The sequence below is a fragment of the Pseudorasbora parva genome, unplaced genomic scaffold (genome assembly GCF_024679245.1).
Source record: "Pseudorasbora parva isolate DD20220531a unplaced genomic scaffold, ASM2467924v1 scaffold_33, whole genome shotgun sequence".
Taxonomy (NCBI): domain Eukaryota; kingdom Metazoa; phylum Chordata; class Actinopteri; order Cypriniformes; family Gobionidae; genus Pseudorasbora; species Pseudorasbora parva.
Window position 1 is genome coordinate 190,659 of NW_027125104.1, and position 24,164 is coordinate 214,822.

Genomic DNA, 24,164 nt, shown 5'->3' on the forward strand with positions numbered 1-24,164 from the left:
ACACCACTGGACTTTTGTCAGAGAATACAGAAATACGCAGGAAGCGCATACAGAATGACGATGAGGTGACCGTTGACGATGACCGTGCCACAGAGAAAGCAGCAAGCTGCGGTCATATGAGCATAGGGAAAAAAGAAGAACAAAAGCGTCGGTTGCCGGCCGGCTGACTCATCACCGTCACAGCACGTTTTTTGATGTCCCTCTTATTTGAGAGTCTTTACCAACGAGCTGATGAGTCGAATCAGGGGTTTGTGTTGGATGGATTAGGGACACCTGATTCAAATCAAGGTCAGGCACGCACGCACGCAGCAGTCAAGCAATGGAAGGTGCCCCGTCCTTCCTTTTCTTGGGGGAGGGGAAGGTCACCGTGTTTGAGGATGGCGAAGGGGGATAGGGCGCCTCTGCCTGGAGGCCAGGCAACTCATACTTACCTGGCAGGGGAGACACCATGATCAGGAAGGTGGTTCACCCAGGGCGAGGCTCGGCCATTGCACTCCGGTTGTGCTGACCCCTGCGAATTCCCCAAATGTGGGAATCTCGACTGCATAATTTATGGTAGTGGGGGACTGCGTTCGCGCTCTCCCCTGTACACACTGGTTAAAAGCAGATAGCGTGGAGGGAAAAAGCGTGCGGTTCTTGGCGCTTGTGGCGCCGCCCACTGCCCCAAAGGGTGAAGTTGCACCAGTTTTGTTATGTTTCTGTCTCTTTCTGCTGTGTCAGCCAGTGACCCGGAGAGTTCAGAGAACTGAACTGCGTCTGTTTTCATCGAGGTTGTCGAAACCTGCGACCGGTTTGCCGAATGTGGTTTTTCCCACAAACTTTGATATTCAACGGACGAGTTGATTGACAGCAGTGGTCCCAAAGGCAAAGTTGTTCGGATGGAGGTTTTCTGTCGTATGGTACGACTGTCTCGTGCGCGTGCTGTGAAAAAGCACGCGACATACGTTCGCCTATAGCCGCTCTCATGTTGTTGCTTTTTCATTTTAAAGCGCCACTAGGTGGCCATTCACCGCGTCCTTTCTCGCCTGACCCCAGACTGAGCCCGTGCACGGGTGTACCGGCTTGGGTGAAATTGTCTCGTTCCGTCCAAGAGCTATAGCCGTTCTAGCAGACCCCGCCTCGCCCAGCCCGTAGGTTTCGGCCTGCCGCCGCCAAGCTGAATCGAAATTCCCACTTTTTTTCCGATCTGGACGGACAGTCAGACTCCAGAGAATCTTTCTGCACTGGTTTGGGCCAGATCGGGCAAAAGACCTAGGACTAGTGTGCAAAAGTAGGTTTTTCACAAAATCCCAAATACCCGAAAATTTCGCCAGCGCAACCTTCGAATCCGAGGCATGCGTCTCGCTCGGCTCGAGCCAAGGATTCCGATGATATAAGACACTTGGTTCTGCGGCGTGCGGTTTGGGAGCTACGAGCCATTTCGTACTTTCGGTGGCTGTAGCGCCACCGCCGGGCCCATCGGGGGGCCAGCCTTGGTGATGTTGTAGAGCGAGTGGCTAGTGCCATCCCTCAAAGTTTCAGGTCTCTACGACGTACGGCCTTTGCCAACCCTCCCCCCCCTCACCGCTTCCCAGATGGGCGTCGCCTTTGCCGGCTCCCCTGCCGCTGCGTCATTGTGTCATCGCTTCTCGGCCTTTTGGCTAAGATCAAGTGTAGTATCTGTTCTTATCAGTTTAATATCTGATACGTCCCCTATCCGGGGACTGCATATTAAATTGATTTTTGGCACATGGAGCCGGAACCGGGGCTTGCTCCGTCCACTCCACGCATCGACCTGGTATTGCAGTGCCTCCAGGAACGGTGTGCTTCCCCTTTTTGGGGCCTGCGAATTGTTGTGACTAATAGAAAAACCAACAACACCACTGGACTTTTGTCAGAGAATACAGAAATACGCAGGAAGCGCATACAGAATGACGATGAGGTGACCGTTGACGATGACCGTGCCACAGAGAAAGCAGCAAGCTGCGGTCATATGAGCATAGGGAAAAAAGAAGAACAAAAGCGTCGGTTGCCGGCCGGCTGACTCATCACCGTCACAGCACGTTTTTTGATGTCCCTCTTATTTGAGAGTCTTTACCAACGAGCTGATGAGTCGAATCGGGGGTTTGTGTTGGATGGATTAGGGACACCTGATTCAAATCAAGGTCAGGCACGCACGCACGCAGCAGTCAAGCAATGGAAGGTGCCCCGTCCTTCCTTTTCTTGGGGGAGGGGAAGGTCACCGTGTTTGAGGATGGCGAAGGGGGATAGGGCGCCTCTGCCTGGAGGCCAGGCAACTCATACTTACCTGGCAGGGGAGACACCATGATCAGGAAGGTGGGTCACCCAGGGCGAGGCTCGGCCATTGCACTCCGGTTGTGCTGACCCCTGCGAATTCCCCAAATGTGGGAATCTCGACTGCATAATTTATGGTAGTGGGGGACTGCGTTCGCGCTCTCCCCTGTACACACTGGTTAAAAGCAGATAGCGTGGAGGGAAAAAGCGTGCGGTTCTTGACGCTTGTGGCGCCGCCCACTGCCCCAAAGGGTGAAGTTGCACCAGTTTTGTTATGTTTCTGTCTCTTTCTGCTGTGTCAGCCAGTGACCCGGAGAGTTCAGAGAACTGAACTGCGTCTGTTTTCATCGAGGTTGTCGAAACCTGCGACCGGTTTGCCGAATGTGGTTTTTCCCACAAACTTTGATATTCAACGGACGAGTTGATTGACAGCAGTGGTCCCAAAGGCAAAGTTGTTCGGATGGAGGTTTTCTGTCGTATGGTACGACTGTCTCGTGCGCGTGCTGTGAAAAAGCACGCGACATACGTTCGCCTATAGCCGCTCTCATGTTGTTGCTTTTTCATTTTAAAGCGCCACTAGGTGGCCATTCACCGCGTCCTTTCTCGCCTGACCCCAGACTGAGCCCGTGCACGGGTGTACCGGCTTGGGTGAAATTGTCTCGTTCCGTCCAAGAGCTATAGCCGTTCTAGCAGACCCCGCCTCGCCCAGCCCGTAGGTTTCGGCCTGCCGCCGCCAAGCTGAATCGAAATTCCCACTTTTTTTCCGATCTGGACGGACAGTCAGACTCCAGAGAATCTTTCTGCACTGGTTTGGGCCAGATCGGGCAAAAGACCTAGGACTAGTGTGCAAAAGTAGGTTTTTCACAAAATCCCAAATACCCGAAAATTTCGCCAGCGCAACCTTCGAATCCGAGGCATGCGTCTCGCTCGGCTCGAGCCAAGGATTCCGATGATATAAGACACTTGGTTCTGCGGCGTGCGGTTTGGGAGCTACGAGCCATTTCGTACTTTCGGTGGCTGTAGCGCCACCGCCGGGCCCATCGGGGGGCCAGCCTTGGTGATGTTGTAGAGCGAGTGGCTAGTACCATCCCTCAAAGTTTCAGGTCTCTACGACGTACGGCCTTTGCCAACCCTCCCCCCCCTCACCGCTTCCCAGATGGGCGTCGCCTTTGCCGGCTCCCCTGCCGCTGCGTCATTGTGTCATCGCTTCTCGGCCTTTTGGCTAAGATCAAGTGTAGTATCTGTTCTTATCAGTTTAATATCTGATACGTCCCCTATCCGGGGACTGCATATTAAATTGATTTTTGGCACATGGAGCCGGAACCGGGGCTTGCTCCGTCCACTCCACGCATCGACCTGGTATTGCAGTGCCTCCAGGAACGGTGTGCTTCCCCTTTTCGGGGACTGCGAATTGTTGTGACTAATAGAAGAACCAACAACACCACTGGACTTTTGTCAGAGAATACAGAAATACGCAGGAAGCGCATACAGAATGACGATGAGGTGACCGTTGACGATGACCGTGCCACAGAGAAAGCAGCAAGCTGCGGTCATATGAGCATAGGGAAAAAAGAAGAACAAAAGCGTCGGTTGCCGGCCGGCTGACTCATCACCGTCACAGCACGTTTTTTGATGTCCCTCTTATTTGAGAGTCTTTACCAACGAGCTGATGAGTCGAATCAGGGGTTTGTGTTGGATGGATTAGGGACACCTGATTCAAATCAAGGTCAGGCACGCACGCACGCAGCAGTCAAGCAATGGAAGGTGCCCCGTCCTTCCTTTTCTTGGGGGAGGGGAAGGTCACCGTGTTTGAGGATGGCGAAGGGGGATAGGGCGCCTCTGCCTGGAGGCCAGGCAACTCATACTTACCTGGCAGGGGAGACACCATGATCAGGAAGGTGGTTCACCCAGGGCGAGGCTCGGCCATTGCACTCCGGTTGTGCTGACCCCTGCGAATTCCCCAAATGTGGGAATCTCGACTGCATAATTTATGGTAGTGGGGGACTGCGTTCGCGCTCTCCCCTGTACACACTGGTTAAAAGCAGATAGCGTGGAGGGAAAAAGCGTGCGGTTCTTGACGCTTGTGGCGCCGCCCACTGCCCCAAAGGGTGAAGTTGCACCAGTTTTGTTATGTTTCTGTCTCTTTCTGCTGTGTCAGCCAGTGACCCGGAGAGTTCAGAGAACTGAACTGCGTCTGTTTTCATCGAGGTTGTCGAAACCTGCGACCGGTTTGCCGAATGTGGTTTTTCCCACAAACTTTGATATTCAACGGACGAGTTGATTGACAGCAGTGGTCCCAAAGGCAAAGTTGTTCGGATGGAGGTTTTCTGTCGTATGGTACGACTGTCTCGTGCGCGTGCTGTGAAAAAGCACGCGACATACGTTCGCCTATAGCCGCTCTCATGTTGTTGCTTTTTCATTTTAAAGCGCCACTAGGTGGCCATTCACCGCGTCCTTTCTCGCCTGACCCCAGACTGAGCCCGTGCACGGGTGTACCGGCTTGGGTGAAATTGTCTCGTTCCGTCCAAGAGCTATAGCCGTTCTAGCAGACCCCGCCTCGCCCAGCCCGTAGGTTTCGGCCTGCCGCCGCCAAGCTGAATCGAAATTCCCACTTTTTTTCCGATCTGGACGGACAGTCAGACTCCAGAGAATCTTTCTGCACTGGTTTGGGCCAGATCGGGCAAAAGACCTAGGACTAGTGTGCAAAAGTAGGTTTTTCACAAAATCCCAAATACCCGAAAATTTCGCCAGCGCAACCTTCGAATCCGAGGCATGCGTCTCGCTCGGCTCGAGCCAAGGATTCCGATGATATAAGACACTTGGTTCTGCGGCGTGCGGTTTGGGAGCTACGAGCCATTTCGTACTTTCGGTGGCTGTAGCGCCACCGCCGGGCCCATCGGGGGGCCAGCCTTGGTGATGTTGTAGAGCGAGTGGCTAGTGCCATCCCTCAAAGTTTCAGGTCTCTACGACGTACGGCCTTTGCCAACCCTCCCCCCCCTCACCGCTTCCCAGATGGGCGTCGCCTTTGCCGGCTCCCCTGCCGCTGCGTCATTGTGTCATCGCTTCTCGGCCTTTTGGCTAAGATCAAGTGTAGTATCTGTTCTTATCAGTTTAATATCTGATACGTCCCCTATCCGGGGACTGCATATTAAATTGATTTTTGGCACATGGAGCCGGAACCGGGGCTTGCTCCGTCCACTCCACGCATCGACCTGGTATTGCAGTGCCTCCAGGAACGGTGTGCTTCCCCTTTTTGGGGCCTGCGAATTGTTGTGACTAATAGAAGAACCAACAACACCACTGGACTTTTGTCAGAGAATACAGAAATACGCAGGAAGCGCATACAGAATGACGATGAGGTGACCGTTGACGATGACCGTGCCACAGAGAAAGCAGCAAGCTGCGGTCATATGAGCATAGGGAAAAAAGAAGAACAAAAGCGTCGGTTGCCGGCCGGCTGACTCATCACCGTCACAGCACGTTTTTTGATGTCCCTCTTATTTGAGAGTCTTTACCAACGAGCTGATGAGTCGAATCGGGGGTTTGTGTTGGATGGATTAGGGACACCTGATTCAAATCAAGGTCAGGCACGCACGCACGCAGCAGTCAAGCAATGGAAGGTGCCCCGTCCTTCCTTTTCTTGGGGGAGGGGAAGGTCACCGTGTTTGAGGATGGCGAAGGGGGATAGGGCGCCTCTGCCTGGAGGCCAGGCAACTCATACTTACCTGGCAGGGGAGACACCATGATCAGGAAGGTGGTTCACCCAGGGCGAGGCTCGGCCATTGCACTCCGGTTGTGCTGACCCCTGCGAATTCCCCAAATGTGGGAATCTCGACTGCATAATTTATGGTAGTGGGGGACTGCGTTCGCGCTCTCCCCTGTACACACTGGTTAAAAGCAGATAGCGTGGAGGGAAAAAGCGTGCGGTTCTTGACGCTTGTGGCGCCGCCCACTGCCCCAAAGGGTGAAGTTGCACCAGTTTTGTTATGTTTCTGTCTCTTTCTGCTGTGTCAGCCAGTGACCCGGAGAGTTCAGAGAACTGAACTGCGTCTGTTTTCATCGAGGTTGTCGAAACCTGCGACCGGTTTGCCGAATGTGGTTTTTCCCACAAACTTTGATATTCAACGGACGAGTTGATTGACAGCAGTGGTCCCAAAGGCAAAGTTGTTCGGATGGAGGTTTTCTGTCGTATGGTACGACTGTCTCGTGCGCGTGCTGTGAAAAAGCACGCGACATACGTTCGCCTATAGCCGCTCTCATGTTGTTGCTTTTTCATTTTAAAGCGCCACTAGGTGGCCATTCACCGCGTCCTTTCTCGCCTGACCCCAGACTGAGCCCGTGCACGGGTGTACCGGCTTGGGTGAAATTGTCTCGTTCCGTCCAAGAGCTATAGCCGTTCTAGCAGACCCCGCCTCGCCCAGCCCGTAGGTTTCGGCCTGCCGCCGCCAAGCTGAATCGAAATTCCCACTTTTTTTCCGATCTGGACGGACAGTCAGACTCCAGAGAATCTTTCTGCACTGGTTTGGGCCAGATCGGGCAAAAGACCTAGGACTAGTGTGCAAAAGTAGGTTTTTCACAAAATCCCAAATACCCGAAAATTTCGCCAGCGCAACCTTCGAATCCGAGGCATGCGTCTCGCTCGGCTCGAGCCAAGGATTCCGATGATATAAGACACTTGGTTCTGCGGCGTGCGGTTTGGGAGCTACGAGCCATTTCGTACTTTCGGTGGCTGTAGCGCCACCGCCGGGCCCATCGGGGGGCCAGCCTTGGTGATGTTGTAGAGCGAGTGGCTAGTGCCATCCCTCAAAGTTTCAGGTCTCTACGACGTACGGCCTTTGCCAACCCTCCCCCCCCTCACCGCTTCCCAGATGGGCGTCGCCTTTGCCGGCTCCCCTGCCGCTGCGTCATTGTGTCATCGCTTCTCGGCCTTTTGGCTAAGATCAAGTGTAGTATCTGTTCTTATCAGTTTAATATCTGATACGTCCCCTATCCGGGGACTGCATATTAAATTGATTTTTGGCACATGGAGCCGGAACCGGGGCTTGCTCCGTCCACTCCACGCATCGACCTGGTATTGCAGTGCCTCCAGGAACGGTGTGCTTCCCCTTTTTGGGGACTGCGAATTGTTGTGACTAATAGAAGAACCAACAACACCACTGGACTTTTGTCAGAGAATACAGAAATACGCAGGAAGCGCATACAGAATGACGATGAGGTGACCGTTGACGATGACCGTGCCACAGAGAAAGCAGCAAGCTGCGGTCATATGAGCATAGGGAAAAAAGAAGAACAAAAGCGTCGGTTGCCGGCCGGCTGACTCATCACCGTCACAGCACGTTTTTTGATGTCCCGTCTTATTTGAGAGTCTTTACCAACGAGCTGATGAGTCGAATCAGGGGTTTGTGTTGGATGGATTAGGGACACCTGATTCAAATCAAGGTCAGGCACGCACGCACGCAGCAGTCAAGCAATGGAAGGTGCCCCGTCCTTCCTTTTCTTGGGGGAGGGGAAGGTCACCGTGTTTGAGGATGGCGAAGGGGGATAGGGCGCCTCTGCCTGGAGGCCAGGCAACTCATACTTACCTGGCAGGGGAGACACCATGATCAGGAAGGTGGTTCACCCAGGGCGAGGCTCGGCCATTGCACTCCGGTTGTGCTGACCCCTGCGAATTCCCCAAATGTGGGAATCTCGACTGCATAATTTATGGTAGTGGGGGACTGCGTTCGCGCTCTCCCCTGTACACACTGGTTAAAAGCAGATAGCGTGGAGGGAAAAAGCGTGCGGTTCTTGACGCTTGTGGCGCCGCCCACTGCCCCAAAGGGTGAAGTTGCACCAGTTTTGTTATGTTTCTGTCTCTTTCTGCTGTGTCAGCCAGTGACCCGGAGAGTTCAGAGAACTGAACTGCGTCTGTTTTCATCGAGGTTGTCGAAACCTGCGACCGGTTTGCCGAATGTGGTTTTTCCCACAAACTTTGATATTCAACGGACGAGTTGATTGACAGCAGTGGTCCCAAAGGCAAAGTTGTTCGGATGGAGGTTTTCTGTCGTATGGTACGACTGTCTCGTGCGCGTGCTGTGAAAAAGCACGCGACATACATTCGCCTATAGCCGCTCTTATGTTGTTGCTTTTTCATTTTAAAGCGCCACTAGGTGGCCATTCACCGCGTCCTTTCTCGCCTGACCCCAGACTGAGCCCGTGCACGGGTGTACCGGCTTGGGTGAAATTGTCTCGTTCCGTCCAAGAGCTATAGCCGTTCTAGCAGACCCCGCCTCGCCCAGCCCGTAGGTTTCGGCCTGCCGCCGCCAAGCTGAATCGAAATTCCCACTTTTTTTCCGATCTGGACGGACAGTCAGACTCCAGAGAATCTTTCTGCACTGGTTTGGGCCAGATCGGGCAAAAGACCTAGGACTAGTGTGCAAAAGTAGGTTTTTCACAAAATCCCAAATACCCGAAAATTTCGCCAGCGCAACCTTCGAATCCGAGGCATGCGTCTCGCTCGGCTCGAGCCAAGGATTCCGATGATATAAGACACTTGGTTCTGCGGCGTGCGGTTTGGGAGCTACGAGCCATTTCGTACTTTCGGTGGCTGTAGCGCCACCGCCGGGCCCATCGGGGGGCCAGCCTTGGTGATGTTGTAGAGCGAGTGGCTAGTGCCATCCCTCAAAGTTTCAGGTCTCTACGACGTACGGCCTTTGCCAACCCTCCCCCCCCTCACCGCTTCCCAGATGGGCGTCGCCTTTGCCGGCTCCCCTGCCGCTGCGTCATTGTGTCATCGCTTCTCGGCCTTTTGGCTAAGATCAAGTGTAGTATCTGTTCTTATCAGTTTAATATCTGATACGTCCCCTATCCGGGGACTGCATATTAAATTGATTTTTGGCACATGGAGCCGGAACCGGGGCTTGCTCCGTCCACTCCACGCATCGACCTGGTATTGCAGTGCCTCCAGGAACGGTGTGCTTCCCCTTTTTGGGGACTGCGAATTGTTGTGACTAATAGAAGAACCAACAACACCACTGGACTTTTGTCAGAGAATACAGAAATACGCAGGAAGCGCATACAGAATGACGATGAGGTGACCGTTGACGATGACCGTGCCACAGAGAAAGCAGCAAGCTGCGGTCATATGAGCATAGGGAAAAAAGAAGAACAAAAGCGTCGGTTGCCGGCCGGCTGACTCATCACCGTCACAGCACGTTTTTTGATGTCCCGTCTTATTTGAGAGTCTTTACCAACGAGCTGATGAGTCGAATCAGGGGTTTGTGTTGGATGGATTAGGGACACCTGATTCAAATCAAGGTCAGGCACGCACGCACGCAGCAGTCAAGCAATGGAAGGTGCCCCGTCCTTCCTTTTCTTGGGGGAGGGGAAGGTCACCGTGTTTGAGGATGGCGAAGGGGGATAGGGCGCCTCTGCCTGGAGGCCAGGCAACTCATACTTACCTGGCAGGGGAGACACCATGATCAGGAAGGTGGTTCACCCAGGGCGAGGCTCGGCCATTGCACTCCGGTTGTGCTGACCCCTGCGAATTCCCCAAATGTGGGAATCTCGACTGCATAATTTATGGTAGTGGGGGACTGCGTTCGCGCTCTCCCCTGTACACACTGGTTAAAAGCAGATAGCGTGGAGGGAAAAAGCGTGCGGTTCTTGACGCTTGTGGCGCCGCCCACTGCCCCAAAGGGTGAAGTTGCACCAGTTTTGTTATGTTTCTGTCTCTTTCTGCTGTGTCAGCCAGTGACCCGGAGAGTTCAGAGAACTGAACTGCGTCTGTTTTCATCGAGGTTGTCGAAACCTGCGACCGGTTTGCCGAATGTGGTTTTTCCCACAAACTTTGATATTCAACGGACGAGTTGATTGACAGCAGTGGTCCCAAAGGCAAAGTTGTTCGGATGGAGGTTTTCTGTCGTATGGTACGACTGTCTCGTGCGCGTGCTGTGAAAAAGCACGCGACATACATTCGCCTATAGCCGCTCTTATGTTGTTGCTTTTTCATTTTAAAGCGCCACTAGGTGGCCATTCACCGCGTCCTTTCTCGCCTGACCCCAGACTGAGCCCGTGCACGGGTGTACCGGCTTGGGTGAAATTGTCTCGTTCCGTCCAAGAGCTATAGCCGTTCTAGCAGACCCCGCCTCGCCCAGCCCGTAGGTTTCGGCCTGCCGCCGCCAAGCTGAATCGAAATTCCCACTTTTTTTCCGATCTGGACGGACAGTCAGACTCCAGAGAATCTTTCTGCACTGGTTTGGGCCAGATCGGGCAAAAGACCTAGGACTAGTGTGCAAAAGTAGGTTTTTCACAAAATCCCAAATACCCGAAAATTTCGCCAGCGCAACCTTCGAATCCGAGGCATGCGTCTCGCTCGGCTCGAGCCAAGGATTCCGATGATATAAGACACTTGGTTCTGCGGCGTGCGGTTTGGGAGCTACGAGCCATTTCGTACTTTCGGTGGCTGTAGCGCCACCGCCGGGCCCATCGGGGGGCCAGCCTTGGTGATGTTGTAGAGCGAGTGGCTAGTGCCATCCCTCAAAGTTTCAGGTCTCTACGACGTACGGCCTTTGCCAACCCTCCCCCCCCTCACCGCTTCCCAGATGGGCGTCGCCTTTGCCGGCTCCCCTGCCGCTGCGTCATTGTGTCATCGCTTCTCGGCCTTTTGGCTAAGATCAAGTGTAGTATCTGTTCTTATCAGTTTAATATCTGATACGTCCCCTATCCGGGGACTGCATATTAAATTGATTTTTGGCACATGGAGCCGGAACCGGGGCTTGCTCCGTCCACTCCACGCATCGACCTGGTATTGCAGTGCCTCCAGGAACGGTGTGCTTCCCCTTTTTGGGGCCTGCGAATTGTTGTGACTAATAGAAGAACCAACAACACCACTGGACTTTTGTCAGAGAATACAGAAATACGCAGGAAGCGCATACAGAATGACGATGAGGTGACCGTTGACGATGACCGTGCCACAGAGAAAGCAGCAAGCTGCGGTCATATGAGCATAGGGAAAAAAGAAGAACAAAAGCGTCGGTTGCCGGCCGGCTGACTCATCACCGTCACAGCACGTTTTTTGATGTCCCTCTTATTTGAGAGTCTTTACCAACGAGCTGATGAGTCGAATCGGGGGTTTGTGTTGGATGGATTAGGGACACCTGATTCAAATCAAGGTCAGGCACGCACGCACGCAGCAGTCAAGCAATGGAAGGTGCCCCGTCCTTCCTTTTCTTGGGGGAGGGGAAGGTCACCGTGTTTGAGGATGGCGAAGGGGGATAGGGCGCCTCTGCCTGGAGGCCAGGCAACTCATACTTACCTGGCAGGGGAGACACCATGATCAGGAAGGTGGTTCACCCAGGGCGAGGCTCGGCCATTGCACTCCGGTTGTGCTGACCCCTGCGAATTCCCCAAATGTGGGAATCTCGACTGCATAATTTATGGTAGTGGGGGACTGCGTTCGCGCTCTCCCCTGTACACACTGGTTAAAAGCAGATAGCGTGGAGGGAAAAAGCGTGCGGTTCTTGACGCTTGTGGCGCCGCCCACTGCCCCAAAGGGTGAAGTTGCACCAGTTTTGTTATGTTTCTGTCTCTTTCTGCTGTGTCAGCCAGTGACCCGGAGAGTTCAGAGAACTGAACTGCGTCTGTTTTCATCGAGGTTGTCGAAACCTGCGACCGGTTTGCCGAATGTGGTTTTTCCCACAAACTTTGATATTCAACGGACGAGTTGATTGACAGCAGTGGTCCCAAAGGCAAAGTTGTTCGGATGGAGGTTTTCTGTCGTATGGTACGACTGTCTCGTGCGCGTGCTGTGAAAAAGCACGCGACATACGTTCGCCTATAGCCGCTCTCATGTTGTTGCTTTTTCATTTTAAAGCGCCACTAGGTGGCCATTCACCGCGTCCTTTCTCGCCTGACCCCAGACTGAGCCCGTGCACGGGTGTACCGGCTTGGGTGAAATTGTCTCGTTCCGTCCAAGAGCTATAGCCGTTCTAGCAGACCCCGCCTCGCCCAGCCCGTAGGTTTCGGCCTGCCGCCGCCAAGCTGAATCGAAATTCCCACTTTTTTTCCGATCTGGACGGACAGTCAGACTCCAGAGAATCTTTCTGCACTGGTTTGGGCCAGATCGGGCAAAAGACCTAGGACTAGTGTGCAAAAGTAGGTTTTTCACAAAATCCCAAATACCCGAAAATTTCGCCAGCGCAACCTTCGAATCCGAGGCATGCGTCTCGCTCGGCTCGAGCCAAGGATTCCGATGATATAAGACACTTGGTTCTGCGGCGTGCGGTTTGGGAGCTACGAGCCATTTCGTACTTTCGGTGGCTGTAGCGCCACCGCCGGGCCCATCGGGGGGCCAGCCTTGGTGATGTTGTAGAGCGAGTGGCTAGTGCCATCCCTCAAAGTTTCAGGTCTCTACGACGTACGGCCTTTGCCAACCCTCCCCCCCCTCACCGCTTCCCAGATGGGCGTCGCCTTTGCCGGCTCCCCTGCCGCTGCGTCATTGTGTCATCGCTTCTCGGCCTTTTGGCTAAGATCAAGTGTAGTATCTGTTCTTATCAGTTTAATATCTGATACGTCCCCTATCCGGGGACTGCATATTAAATTGATTTTTGGCACATGGAGCCGGAACCGGGGCTTGCTCCGTCCACTCCACGCATCGACCTGGTATTGCAGTGCCTCCAGGAACGGTGTGCTTCCCCTTTTTGGGGACTGCGAATTGTTGTGACTAATAGAAGAACCAACAACACCACTGGACTTTTGTCAGAGAATACAGAAATACGCAGGAAGCGCATACAGAATGACGATGAGGTGACCGTTGACGATGACCGTGCCACAGAGAAAGCAGCAAGCTGCGGTCATATGAGCATAGGGAAAAAAGAAGAACAAAAGCGTCGGTTGCCGGCCGGCTGACTCATCACCGTCACAGCACGTTTTTTGATGTCCCGTCTTATTTGAGAGTCTTTACCAACGAGCTGATGAGTCGAATCAGGGGTTTGTGTTGGATGGATTAGGGACACCTGATTCAAATCAAGGTCAGGCACGCACGCACGCAGCAGTCAAGCAATGGAAGGTGCCCCGTCCTTCCTTTTCTTGGGGGAGGGGAAGGTCACCGTGTTTGAGGATGGCGAAGGGGGATAGGGCGCCTCTGCCTGGAGGCCAGGCAACTCATACTTACCTGGCAGGGGAGACACCATGATCAGGAAGGTGGTTCACCCAGGGCGAGGCTCGGCCATTGCACTCCGGTTGTGCTGACCCCTGCGAATTCCCCAAATGTGGGAATCTCGACTGCATAATTTATGGTAGTGGGGGACTGCGTTCGCGCTCTCCCCTGTACACACTGGTTAAAAGCAGATAGCGTGGAGGGAAAAAGCGTGCGGTTCTTGACGCTTGTGGCGCCGCCCACTGCCCCAAAGGGTGAAGTTGCACCAGTTTTGTTATGTTTCTGTCTCTTTCTGCTGTGTCAGCCAGTGACCCGGAGAGTTCAGAGAACTGAACTGCGTCTGTTTTCATCGAGGTTGTCGAAACCTGCGACCGGTTTGCCGAATGTGGTTTTTCCCACAAACTTTGATATTCAACGGACGAGTTGATTGACAGCAGTGGTCCCAAAGGCAAAGTTGTTCGGATGGAGGTTTTCTGTCGTATGGTACGACTGTCTCGTGCGCGTGCTGTGAAAAAGCACGCGACATACATTCGCCTATAGCCGCTCTTATGTTGTTGCTTTTTCATTTTAAAGCGCCACTAGGTGGCCATTCACCGCGTCCTTTCTCGCCTGACCCCAGACTGAGCCCGTGCACGGGTGTACCGGCTTGGGTGAAATTGTCTCGTTCCGTCCAAGAGCTATAGCCGTTCTAGCAGACCCCGCCTCGCCCAGCCCGTAGGTTTCGGCCTGCCGCCGCCAAGCTGAATCGAAATTCCCACTTTTTTTCCGATCTGGACGGACAGTCAGACTCCAGAGAATCTTTCTGCACTGGTTTGGGCCAGATCGGGCAAAAGACCTAGGACTAGTGTGCAAAAGTAGGTTTTTCACAAAATCCCAAATACCCGAAAATTTCGCCAGCGCAACCTTCGAATCCGAGGCATGCGTCTCGCTCGGCTCGAGCCAAGGATTCCGATGATATAAGACACTTGGTTCTGCGGCGTGCGGTTTGGGAGCTACGAGCCATTTCGTACTTTCGGTGGCTGTAGCGCCACCGCCGGGCCCATCGGGGGGCCAGCCTTGGTGATGTTGTAGAGCGAGTGGCTAGTGCCATCCCTCAAAGTTTCAGGTCTCTACGACGTACGGCCTTTGCCAACCCTCCCCCCCCTCACCGCTTCCCAGATGGGCGTCGCCTTTGCCGGCTCCCCTGCCGCTGCGTCATTGTGTCATCGCTTCTCGGCCTTTTGGCTAAGATCAAGTGTAGTATCTGTTCTTATCAGTTTAATATCTGATACGTCCCCTATCCGGGGACTGCATATTAAATTGATTTTTGGCACATGGAGCCGGAACCGGGGCTTGCTCCGTCCACTCCACGCATCGACCTGGTATTGCAGTGCCTCCAGGAACGGTGTGCTTCCCCTTTTTGGGGACTGCGAATTGTTGTGACTAATAGAAGAACCAACAACACCACTGGACTTTTGTCAGAGAATACAGAAATACGCAGGAAGCGCATACAGAATGACGATGAGGTGACCGTTGACGATGACCGTGCCACAGAGAAAGCAGCAAGCTGCGGTCATATGAGCATAGGGAAAAAAGAAGAACAAAAGCGTCGGTTGCCGGCCGGCTGACTCATCACCGTCACAGCACGTTTTTTGATGTCCCGTCTTATTTGAGAGTCTTTACCAACGAGCTGATGAGTCGAATCAGGGGTTTGTGTTGGATGGATTAGGGACACCTGATTCAAATCAAGGTCAGGCACGCACGCACGCAGCAGTCAAGCAATGGAAGGTGCCCCGTCCTTCCTTTTCTTGGGGGAGGGGAAGGTCACCGTGTTTGAGGATGGCGAAGGGGGATAGGGCGCCTCTGCCTGGAGGCCAGGCAACTCATACTTACCTGGCAGGGGAGACACCATGATCAGGAAGGTGGTTCACCCAGGGCGAGGCTCGGCCATTGCACTCCGGTTGTGCTGACCCCTGCGAATTCCCCAAATGTGGGAATCTCGACTGCATAATTTATGGTAGTGGGGGACTGCGTTCGCGCTCTCCCCTGTACACACTGGTTAAAAGCAGATAGCGTGGAGGGAAAAAGCGTGCGGTTCTTGACGCTTGTGGCGCCGCCCACTGCCCCAAAGGGTGAAGTTGCACCAGTTTTGTTATGTTTCTGTCTCTTTCTGCTGTGTCAGCCAGTGACCCGGAGAGTTCAGAGAACTGAACTGCGTCTGTTTTCATCGAGGTTGTCGAAACCTGCGACCGGTTTGCCGAATGTGGTTTTTCCCACAAACTTTGATATTCAACGGACGAGTTGATTGACAGCAGTGGTCCCAAAGGCAAAGTTGTTCGGATGGAGGTTTTCTGTCGTATGGTACGACTGTCTCGTGCGCGTGCTGTGAAAAAGCACGCGACATACATTCGCCTATAGCCGCTCTTATGTTGTTGCTTTTTCATTTTAAAGCGCCACTAGGTGGCCATTCACCGCGTCCTTTCTCGCCTGACCCCAGACTGAGCCCGTGCACGGGTGTACCGGCTTGGGTGAAATTGTCTCGTTCCGTCCAAGAGCTATAGCCGTTCTAGCAGACCCCGCCTCGCCCAGCCCGTAGGTTTCGGCCTGCCGCCGCCAAGCTGAATCGAAATTCCCACTTTTTTTCCGATCTGGACGGACAGTCAGACTCCAGAGAATCTTTCTGCACTGGTTTGGGCCAGATCGGGCAAAAGACCTAGGACTAGTGTGCAAAAGTAGGTTTTTCACAAAATCCCAAATACCCGAAAATTTCGCCAGCGCAACCTTCGAATCCGAGGCATGCGTCTCGCTCGGCTCGAGCCAAGGATTCCGATGATATAAGACACTTGGTTCTGCGGCGTGCGGTTTGGGAGCTACGAGCCATTTCGTACTTTCGGTGGCTGTAGCGCCACCGCCGGGCCCATCGGGGGGCCAGCCTTGGTGATGTTGTAGAGCGAGTGGCTAGTGCCATCCCTCAAAGTTTCAGGTCTCTACGACGTACGGCCTTTGCCAACCCTCCCCCCCCTCACCGCTTCCCAGATGGGCGTCGCCTTTGCCGGCTCCCCTGCCGCTGCGTCATTGTGTCATCGCTTCTCGGCCTTTTGGCTAAGATCAAGTGTAGTATCTGTTCTTATCAGTTTAATATCTGATACGTCCCCTATCCGGGGACTGCATATTAAATTGATTTTTGGCACATGGAGCCGGAACCGGGGCTTGCTCCGTCCACTCCACGCATCGACCTGGTATTGCAGTGCCTCCAGGAACGGTGTGCTTCCCCTTTTTGGGGACTGCGAATTGTTGTGACTAATAGAAGAACCAACAACACCACTGGACTTTTGTCAGAGAATACAGAAATACGCAGGAAGCGCATACAGAATGACGATGAGGTGACCGTTGACGATGACCGTGCCACAGAGAAAGCAGCAAGCTGCGGTCATATGAGCATAGGGAAAAAAGAAGAACAAAAGCGTCGGTTGCCGGCCGGCTGACTCATCACCGTCACAGCACGTTTTTTGATGTCCCGTCTTATTTGAGAGTCTTTACCAACGAGCTGATGAGTCGAATCAGGGGTTTGTGTTGGATGGATTAGGGACACCTGATTCAAATCAAGGTCAGGCACGCACGCACGCAGCAGTCAAGCAATGGAAGGTGCCCCGTCCTTCCTTTTCTTGGGGGAGGGGAAGGTCACCGTGTTTGAGGATGGCGAAGGGGGATAGGGCGCCTCTGCCTGGAGGCCAGGCAACTCATACTTACCTGGCAGGGGAGACACCATGATCAGGAAGGTGGTTCACCCAGGGCGAGGCTCGGCCATTGCACTCCGGTTGTGCTGACCCCTGCGAATTCCCCAAATGTGGGAATCTCGACTGCATAATTTATGGTAGTGGGGGACTGCGTTCGCGCTCTCCCCTGTACACACTGGTTAAAAGCAGATAGCGTGGAGGGAAAAAGCGTGCGGTTCTTGACGCTTGTGGCGCCGCCCACTGCCCCAAAGGGTGAAGTTGCACCAGTTTTGTTATGTTTCTGTCTCTTTCTGCTGTGTCAGCCAGTGACCCGGAGAGTTCAGAGAACTGAACTGCGTCTGTTTTCATCGAGGTTGTCGAAACCTGCGACCGGTTTGCCGAATGTGGTTTTTCCCACAAACTTTGATATTCAACGGACGAGTTGATTGACAGCAGTGGTCCCAAAGGCAAAGTTGTTCGGATGGAGGTTTTCTGTCGTATGGTACGACTGTCTCGTGCGCGTGCTGTGAAAAAGCACGCGACATACATTCGCCTATAGCCGCTCTTATGTTGTTGCTTTTTCATTTTAAAGCGCCACTAGGTGGCCATTCACCGCGTCCTTTCTCGCCTGACCCCAGACTGAGCCCGTGCACGGGTGTACCGGCTTGGGTGAAATTGTCTCGTTCCGTCCAAGAGCTATAGCCGTTCTAGCAGACCCCGCCTCGCCCAGCCCGTAGGTTTCGGCCTGCCGCCGCCAAGCTGAATCGAAATTCCCACTTTTTTTCCGATCTGGACGGACAGTCAGACTCCAGAGAATCTTTCTGCACTGGTTTGGGCCAGATCGGGCAAAAGACCTAGGACTAGTGTGCAAAAGTAGGTTTTTCACAAAATCCCAAATACCCGAAAATTTCGCCAGCGCAACCTTCGAATCCGAGGCATGCGTCTCGCTCGGCTCGAGCCAAGGATTCCGATGATATAAGACACTTGGTTCTGCGGCGTGCGGTTTGGGAGCTACGAGCCATTTCGTACTTTCGGTGGCTGTAGCGCCACCGCCGGGCCCATCGGGGGGCCAGCCTTGGTGATGTTGTAGAGCGAGTGGCTAGTACCATCCCTCAAAGTTTCAGGTCTCTACGACGTACGGCCTTTGCCAACCCTCCCCCCCCTCACCGCTTCCCAGATGGGCGTCGCCTTTGCCGGCTCCCCTGCCGCTGCGTCATTGTGTCATCGCTTCTCGGCCTTTTGGCTAAGATCAAGTGTAGTATCTGTTCTTATCAGTTTAATATCTGATACGTCCCCTATCCGGGGACTGCATATTAAATTGATTTTTGGCACATGGAGCCGGAACCGGGGCTTGCTCCGTCCACTCCACGCATCGACCTGGTATTGCAGTGCCTTTTCGGGGACTGCGAATTGTTGTGACTAATAGAAGAACCAACAACACCACTGGACTTTTGTCAGAGAATACAGAAATACGCAGGAAGCGCATACAGAATGACGATGAGGTGACCGTTGACGATGACCGTGCCACAGAGAAAGCAGCAAGCTGCGGTCATATGAGCATAGGGAAAAAAGAAGAACAAAAGCGTCGGTTGCCGGCCGGCTGACTCATCACCGTCACAGCACGTTTTTTGATGTCCCTCTTATTTGAGAGTCTTTACCAACGAGCTGATGAGTCGAATCAGGGGTTTGTGTTGGATGGATTAGGGACACCTGATTCAAATCAAGGTCAGGCACGCACGCACGCAGCAGTCAAGCAATGGAAGGTGCCCCGTCCTTCATTTTCTTGGGGGAGGGGAAGGTCACCGTGTTTGAGGATGGCGAAGGGGGATAGGGCGCCTCTGCCTGGAGGCCAGGCAACTCATACTTACCTGGCAGGGGAGACACCATGATCAGGAAGGTGGTTCACCCAGGGCGAGGCTCGGCCATTGCACTCCGGTTGTGCTGACCCCTGCGAATTCCCCAAATGTGGGAATCTCGACTGCATAATTTATGGTAGTGGGGGACTGCGTTCGCGCTCTCCCCTGTACACACTGGTTAAAAGCAGATAGCGTGGAGGGAAAAAGCGTGCGGTTCTTGACGCTTGTGGCGCCGCCCACTGCCCCAAAGGGTGAAGTTGCACCAGTTTTGTTATGTTTCTGTCTCTTTCTGCTGTGTCAGCCAGTGACCCGGAGAGTTCAGAGAACTGAACTGCGTCTGTTTTCATCGAGGTTGTCGAAACCTGCGACCGGTTTGCCGAATGTGGTTTTTCCCACAAACTTTGATATTCAACGGACGAGTTGATTGACAGCAGTGGTCCCAAAGGCAAAGTTGTTCGGATGGAGGTTTTCTGTCGTATGGTACGACTGTCTCGTGCGCGTGCTGTGAAAAAGCACGCGACATACATTCGCCTATAGCCGCTCTTATGTTGTTGCTTTTTCATTTTAAAGCGCCACTAGGTGGCCATTCACCGCGTCCTTTCTCGCCTGACCCCAGACTGAGCCCGTGCACGGGTGTACCGGCTTGGGTGAAATTGTCTCGTTCCGTCCAAGAGCTATAGCCGTTCTAGCAGACCCCGCCTCGCCCAGCCCGTAGGTTTCGGCCTGCCGCCGCCAAGCTGAATCGAAATTCCCACTTTTTTTCCGATCTGGACGGACAGTCAGACTCCAGAGAATCTTTCTGCACTGGTTTGGGCCAGATCGGGCAAAAGACCTAGGACTAGTGTGCAAAAGTAGGTTTTTCACAAAATCCCAAATACCCGAAAATTTCGCCAGCGCAACCTTCGAATCCGAGGCATGCGTCTCGCTCGGCTCGAGCCAAGGATTCCGATGATATAAGACACTTGGTTCTGCGGCGTGCGGTTTGGGAGCTACGAGCCATTTCGTACTTTCGGTGGCTGTAGCGCCACCGCCGGGCCCATCGGGGGGCCAGCCTTGGTGATGTTGTAGAGCGAGTGGCTAGTACCATCCCTCAAAGTTTCAGGTCTCTACGACGTACGGCCTTTGCCAACCCTCCCCCCCCTCACCGCTTCCCAGATGGGCGTCGCCTTTGCCGGCTCCCCTGCCGCTGCGTCATTGTGTCATCGCTTCTCGGCCTTTTGGCTAAGATCAAGTGTAGTATCTGTTCTTATCAGTTTAATATCTGATACGTCCCCTATCCGGGGACTGCATATTAAATTGATTTTTGGCACATGGAGCCGGAACCGGGGCTTGCTCCGTCCACTCCACGCATCGACCTGGTATTGCAGTGCCTTTTCGGGGACTGCGAATTGTTGTGACTAATAGAAGAACCAACAACACCACTGGACTTTTGTCAGAGAATACAGAAATACGCAGGAAGCGCATACAGAATGACGATGAGGTGACCGTTGACGATGACCGTGCCACAGAGAAAGCAGCAAGCTGCGGTCATATGAGCATAGGGAAAAAAGAAGAACAAAAGCGTCGGTTGCCGGCCGGCTGACTCATCACCGTCACAGCACGTTTTTTGATGTCCCTCTTATTTGAGAGTCTTTACCAACGAGCTGATGAGTCGAATCAGGGGTTTGTGTTGGATGGATTAGGGACACCTGATTCAAATCAAGGTCAGGCACGCACGCACGCAGCAGTCAAGCAATGGAAGGTGCCCCGTCCTTCCTTTTCTTGGGGGAGGGGAAGGTCACCGTGTTTGAGGATGGCGAAGGGGGATAGGGCGCCTCTGCCTGGAGGCCAGGCAACTCATACTTACCTGGCAGGGGAGACACCATGATCAGGAAGGTGGTTCACCCAGGGCGAGGCTCGGCCATTGCACTCCGGTTGTGCTGACCCCTGCGAATTCCCCAAATGTGGGAATCTCGACTGCATAATTTATGGTAGTGGGGGACTGCGTTCGCGCTCTCCCCTGTACACACTGGTTAAAAGCAGATAGCGTGGAGGGAAAAAGCGTGCGGTTCTTGGCGCTTGTGGCGCCGCCCACTGCCCCAAAGGGTGAAGTTGCACCAGTTTTGTTATGTTTCTGTCTCTTTCTGCTGTGTCAGCCAGTGACCCGGAGAGTTCAGAGAACTGAACTGCGTCTGTTTTCATCGAGGTTGTCGAAACCTGCGACCGGTTTGCCGAATGTGGTTTTTCCCACAAACTTTGATATTCAACGGACGAGTTGATTGACAGCAGTGGTCCCAAAGGCAAAGTTGTTCGGATGGAGGTTTTCTGTCGTATGGTACGACTGTCTCGTGCGCGTGCTGTGAAAAAGCACGCGACATACGTTCGCCTATAGCCGCTCTCATGTTGTTGCTTTTTCATTTTAAAGCGCCACTAGGTGGCCATTCACCGCGTCCTTTCTCGCCTGACCCCAGACTGAGCCCGTGCACGGGTGTACCGGCTTGGGTGAAATTGTCTCGTTCCGTCCAAGAGCTATAGCCGTTCTAGCAGACCCCGCCTCGCCCAGCCCGTAGGTTTCGGCCTGCCGCCGCCAAGCTGAATCGAAATTCCCACTTTTTTTCCGATCTGGACGGACAGTCAGACTCCAGAGAATCTTTCTGCACTGGTTTGGGCCAGATCGGGCAAAAGACCTAGGACTAGTGTGCAAAAGTAGGTTTTTCACAAAATCCCAAATACCCGAAAATTTCGCCAGCGCAACCTTCGAATCCGAGGCATGCGTCTCGCTCGGCTCGAGCCAAGGATTCCGATGATATAAGACACTTGGTTCTGCGGCGTGCGGTTTGGGAGCTACGAGCCATTTCGTACTTTCGGTGGCTGTAGCGCCACCGCCGGGCCCATCGGGGGGCCAGCCTTGGTGATGTTGTAGAGCGAGTGGCTAGTGCCATCCCTCAAAGTTTCAGGTCTCTACGACGTACGGCCTTTGCCAACCCTCCCCCCCCTCACCGCTTCCCAGATGGGCGTCGCCTTTGCCGGCTCCCCTGCCGCTGCGTCATTGTGTCATCGCTTCTCGGCCTTTTGGCTAAGATCAAGTGTAGTATCTGTTCTTATCAGTTTAATATCTGATACGTCCCCTATCCGGGGACTGCATATTAAATTGATTTTTGGCACATGGAGCCGGAACCGGGGCTTGCTCCGTCCACTCCACGCATCGACCTGGTATTGCAGTGCCTCCAGGAACGGTGTGCTTCCCCTTTTTGGGGCCTGCGAATTGTTGTGACTAATAGAAAAACCAACAACACCACTGGACTTTTGTCAGAGAATACAGAAATACGCAGGAAGCGCATACAGAATGACGATGAGGTGACCGTTGACGATGACCGTGCCACAGAGAAAGCAGCAAGCTGCGGTCATATGAGCATAGGGAAAAAAGAAGAACAAAAGCGTCGGTTGCCGGCCGGCTGACTCATCACCGTCACAGCACGTTTTTTGATGTCCCTCTTATTTGAGAGTCTTTACCAACGAGCTGATGAGTCGAATCGGGGGTTTGTGTTGGATGGATTAGGGACACCTGATTCAAATCAAGGTCAGGCACGCACGCACGCAGCAGTCAAGCAATGGAAGGTGCCCCGTCCTTCCTTTTCTTGGGGGAGGGGAAGGTCACCGTGTTTGAGGATGGCGAAGGGGGATAGGGCGCCTCTGCCTGGAGGCCAGGCAACTCATACTTACCTGGCAGGGGAGACACCATGATCAGGAAGGTGGGTCACCCAGGGCGAGGCTCGGCCATTGCACTCCGGTTGTGCTGACCCCTGCGAATTCCCCAAATGTGGGAATCTCGACTGCATAATTTATGGTAGTGGGGGACTGCGTTCGCGCTCTCCCCTGTACACACTGGTTAAAAGCAGATAGCGTGGAGGGAAAAAGCGTGCGGTTCTTGACGCTTGTGGCGCCGCCCACTGCCCCAAAGGGTGAAGTTGCACCAGTTTTGTTATGTTTCTGTCTCTTTCTGCTGTGTCAGCCAGTGACCCGGAGAGTTCAGAGAACTGAACTGCGTCTGTTTTCATCGAGGTTGTCGAAACCTGCGACCGGTTTGCCGAATGTGGTTTTTCCCACAAACTTTGATATTCAACGGACGAGTTGATTGACAGCAGTGGTCCCAAAGGCAAAGTTGTTCGGATGGAGGTTTTCTGTCGTATGGTACGACTGTCTCGTGCGCGTGCTGTGAAAAAGCACGCGACATACGTTCGCCTATAGCCGCTCTCATGTTGTTGCTTTTTCATTTTAAAGCGCCACTAGGTGGCCATTCACCGCGTCCTTTCTCGCCTGACCCCAGACTGAGCCCGTGCACGGGTGTACCGGCTTGGGTGAAATTGTCTCGTTCCGTCCAAGAGCTATAGCCGTTCTAGCAGACCCCGCCTCGCCCAGCCCGTAGGTTTCGGCCTGCCGCCGCCAAGCTGAATCGAAATTCCCACTTTTTTTCCGATCTGGACGGACAGTCAGACTCCAGAGAATCTTTCTGCACTGGTTTGGGCCAGATCGGGCAAAAGACCTAGGACTAGTGTGCAAAAGTAGGTTTTTCACAAAATCCCAAATACCCGAAAATTTCGCCAGCGCAACCTTCGAATCCGAGGCATGCGTCTCGCTCGGCTCGAGCCAAGGATTCCGATGATATAAGACACTTGGTTCTGCGGCGTGCGGTTTGGGAGCTACGAGCCATTTCGTACTTTCGGTGGCTGTAGCGCCACCGCCGGGCCCATCGGGGGGCCAGCCTTGGTGATGTTGTAGAGCGAGTGGCTAGTACCATCCCTCAAAGTTTCAGGTCTCTACGACGTACGGCCTTTGCCAACCCTCCCCCCCCTCACCGCTTCCCAGATGGGCGTCGCCTTTGCCGGCTCCCCTGCCGCTGCGTCATTGTGTCATCGCTTCTCGGCCTTTTGGCTAAGATCAAGTGTAGTATCTGTTCTTATCAGTTTAATATCTGATACGTCCCCTATCCGGGGACTGCATATTAAATTGATTTTTGGCACATGGAGCCGGAACCGGGGCTTGCTCCGTCCACTCCACGCATCGACCTGGTATTGCAGTGCCTCCAGGAACGGTGTGCTTCCCCTTTTTGGGGCCTGCGAATTGTTGTGACTAATAGAAAAACCAACAACACCACTGGACTTTTGTCAGAGAATACAGAAATACGCAGGAAGCGCATACAGAATGACGATGAGGTGACCGTTG

At 53.6% G+C, this 24,164-nt stretch overlaps 26 non-coding genes across 26 annotated transcripts; all 26 read left to right on the forward strand.

Annotated features, from left to right (window-relative positions):
* Window positions 1-423: 423 nt before the first annotated feature.
* LOC137066836 (U1 spliceosomal RNA) lies at window positions 424-587 on the forward strand. The gene has a single exon (XR_010902719.1). It is a non-coding gene; the product is annotated as a U1 spliceosomal RNA (small nuclear RNA).
* A 1,033-nt stretch (window positions 588-1,620) lies between these two features.
* LOC137066490 (U2 spliceosomal RNA) lies at window positions 1,621-1,811 on the forward strand. Its single transcript, XR_010902406.1, has one exon. It is a non-coding gene; the product is annotated as a U2 spliceosomal RNA (small nuclear RNA).
* Window positions 1,812-2,279: 468 nt separating this feature from the next.
* Window positions 2,280-2,443, forward strand: LOC137067339 (U1 spliceosomal RNA). Its single transcript, XR_010903139.1, has one exon. It is a non-coding gene; the product is annotated as a U1 spliceosomal RNA (small nuclear RNA).
* A 1,033-nt stretch (window positions 2,444-3,476) lies between these two features.
* Window positions 3,477-3,667, forward strand: LOC137066491 (U2 spliceosomal RNA). The gene has a single exon (XR_010902407.1). It is a non-coding gene; the product is annotated as a U2 spliceosomal RNA (small nuclear RNA).
* A 468-nt stretch (window positions 3,668-4,135) lies between these two features.
* On the forward strand, window positions 4,136-4,299 carry LOC137066848 (U1 spliceosomal RNA). The gene has a single exon (XR_010902730.1). It is a non-coding gene; the product is annotated as a U1 spliceosomal RNA (small nuclear RNA).
* A 1,033-nt stretch (window positions 4,300-5,332) lies between these two features.
* LOC137066494 (U2 spliceosomal RNA) lies at window positions 5,333-5,523 on the forward strand. Its single transcript, XR_010902409.1, has one exon. It is a non-coding gene; the product is annotated as a U2 spliceosomal RNA (small nuclear RNA).
* A 468-nt stretch (window positions 5,524-5,991) lies between these two features.
* LOC137066860 (U1 spliceosomal RNA) lies at window positions 5,992-6,155 on the forward strand. The gene has a single exon (XR_010902741.1). It is a non-coding gene; the product is annotated as a U1 spliceosomal RNA (small nuclear RNA).
* Window positions 6,156-7,188: 1,033 nt separating this feature from the next.
* LOC137066495 (U2 spliceosomal RNA) lies at window positions 7,189-7,379 on the forward strand. Its single transcript, XR_010902410.1, has one exon. It is a non-coding gene; the product is annotated as a U2 spliceosomal RNA (small nuclear RNA).
* A 469-nt stretch (window positions 7,380-7,848) lies between these two features.
* Window positions 7,849-8,012, forward strand: LOC137066872 (U1 spliceosomal RNA). The gene has a single exon (XR_010902752.1). It is a non-coding gene; the product is annotated as a U1 spliceosomal RNA (small nuclear RNA).
* Window positions 8,013-9,045: 1,033 nt separating this feature from the next.
* LOC137066496 (U2 spliceosomal RNA) lies at window positions 9,046-9,236 on the forward strand. The gene has a single exon (XR_010902411.1). It is a non-coding gene; the product is annotated as a U2 spliceosomal RNA (small nuclear RNA).
* Window positions 9,237-9,705: 469 nt separating this feature from the next.
* LOC137066884 (U1 spliceosomal RNA) lies at window positions 9,706-9,869 on the forward strand. Its single transcript, XR_010902763.1, has one exon. It is a non-coding gene; the product is annotated as a U1 spliceosomal RNA (small nuclear RNA).
* Window positions 9,870-10,902: 1,033 nt separating this feature from the next.
* Window positions 10,903-11,093, forward strand: LOC137066497 (U2 spliceosomal RNA). Its single transcript, XR_010902412.1, has one exon. It is a non-coding gene; the product is annotated as a U2 spliceosomal RNA (small nuclear RNA).
* Window positions 11,094-11,561: 468 nt separating this feature from the next.
* Window positions 11,562-11,725, forward strand: LOC137066896 (U1 spliceosomal RNA). Its single transcript, XR_010902766.1, has one exon. It is a non-coding gene; the product is annotated as a U1 spliceosomal RNA (small nuclear RNA).
* A 1,033-nt stretch (window positions 11,726-12,758) lies between these two features.
* Window positions 12,759-12,949, forward strand: LOC137066498 (U2 spliceosomal RNA). Its single transcript, XR_010902413.1, has one exon. It is a non-coding gene; the product is annotated as a U2 spliceosomal RNA (small nuclear RNA).
* A 469-nt stretch (window positions 12,950-13,418) lies between these two features.
* LOC137066909 (U1 spliceosomal RNA) lies at window positions 13,419-13,582 on the forward strand. The gene has a single exon (XR_010902768.1). It is a non-coding gene; the product is annotated as a U1 spliceosomal RNA (small nuclear RNA).
* A 1,033-nt stretch (window positions 13,583-14,615) lies between these two features.
* Window positions 14,616-14,806, forward strand: LOC137066499 (U2 spliceosomal RNA). The gene has a single exon (XR_010902414.1). It is a non-coding gene; the product is annotated as a U2 spliceosomal RNA (small nuclear RNA).
* A 469-nt stretch (window positions 14,807-15,275) lies between these two features.
* Window positions 15,276-15,439, forward strand: LOC137066921 (U1 spliceosomal RNA). The gene has a single exon (XR_010902769.1). It is a non-coding gene; the product is annotated as a U1 spliceosomal RNA (small nuclear RNA).
* A 1,033-nt stretch (window positions 15,440-16,472) lies between these two features.
* LOC137066500 (U2 spliceosomal RNA) lies at window positions 16,473-16,663 on the forward strand. The gene has a single exon (XR_010902415.1). It is a non-coding gene; the product is annotated as a U2 spliceosomal RNA (small nuclear RNA).
* A 469-nt stretch (window positions 16,664-17,132) lies between these two features.
* LOC137066933 (U1 spliceosomal RNA) lies at window positions 17,133-17,296 on the forward strand. Its single transcript, XR_010902771.1, has one exon. It is a non-coding gene; the product is annotated as a U1 spliceosomal RNA (small nuclear RNA).
* A 1,033-nt stretch (window positions 17,297-18,329) lies between these two features.
* Window positions 18,330-18,522, forward strand: LOC137066871 (U2 spliceosomal RNA). The gene has a single exon (XR_010902751.1). It is a non-coding gene; the product is annotated as a U2 spliceosomal RNA (small nuclear RNA).
* Window positions 18,523-18,966: 444 nt separating this feature from the next.
* LOC137066935 (U1 spliceosomal RNA) lies at window positions 18,967-19,130 on the forward strand. The gene has a single exon (XR_010902772.1). It is a non-coding gene; the product is annotated as a U1 spliceosomal RNA (small nuclear RNA).
* Window positions 19,131-20,163: 1,033 nt separating this feature from the next.
* Window positions 20,164-20,356, forward strand: LOC137066873 (U2 spliceosomal RNA). Its single transcript, XR_010902753.1, has one exon. It is a non-coding gene; the product is annotated as a U2 spliceosomal RNA (small nuclear RNA).
* A 444-nt stretch (window positions 20,357-20,800) lies between these two features.
* Window positions 20,801-20,964, forward strand: LOC137066936 (U1 spliceosomal RNA). Its single transcript, XR_010902773.1, has one exon. It is a non-coding gene; the product is annotated as a U1 spliceosomal RNA (small nuclear RNA).
* A 1,033-nt stretch (window positions 20,965-21,997) lies between these two features.
* Window positions 21,998-22,188, forward strand: LOC137066501 (U2 spliceosomal RNA). The gene has a single exon (XR_010902416.1). It is a non-coding gene; the product is annotated as a U2 spliceosomal RNA (small nuclear RNA).
* Window positions 22,189-22,656: 468 nt separating this feature from the next.
* LOC137067340 (U1 spliceosomal RNA) lies at window positions 22,657-22,820 on the forward strand. The gene has a single exon (XR_010903140.1). It is a non-coding gene; the product is annotated as a U1 spliceosomal RNA (small nuclear RNA).
* Window positions 22,821-23,853: 1,033 nt separating this feature from the next.
* LOC137066502 (U2 spliceosomal RNA) lies at window positions 23,854-24,044 on the forward strand. The gene has a single exon (XR_010902417.1). It is a non-coding gene; the product is annotated as a U2 spliceosomal RNA (small nuclear RNA).
* The last annotated feature ends 120 nt before the right edge of the window (window positions 24,045-24,164 follow it).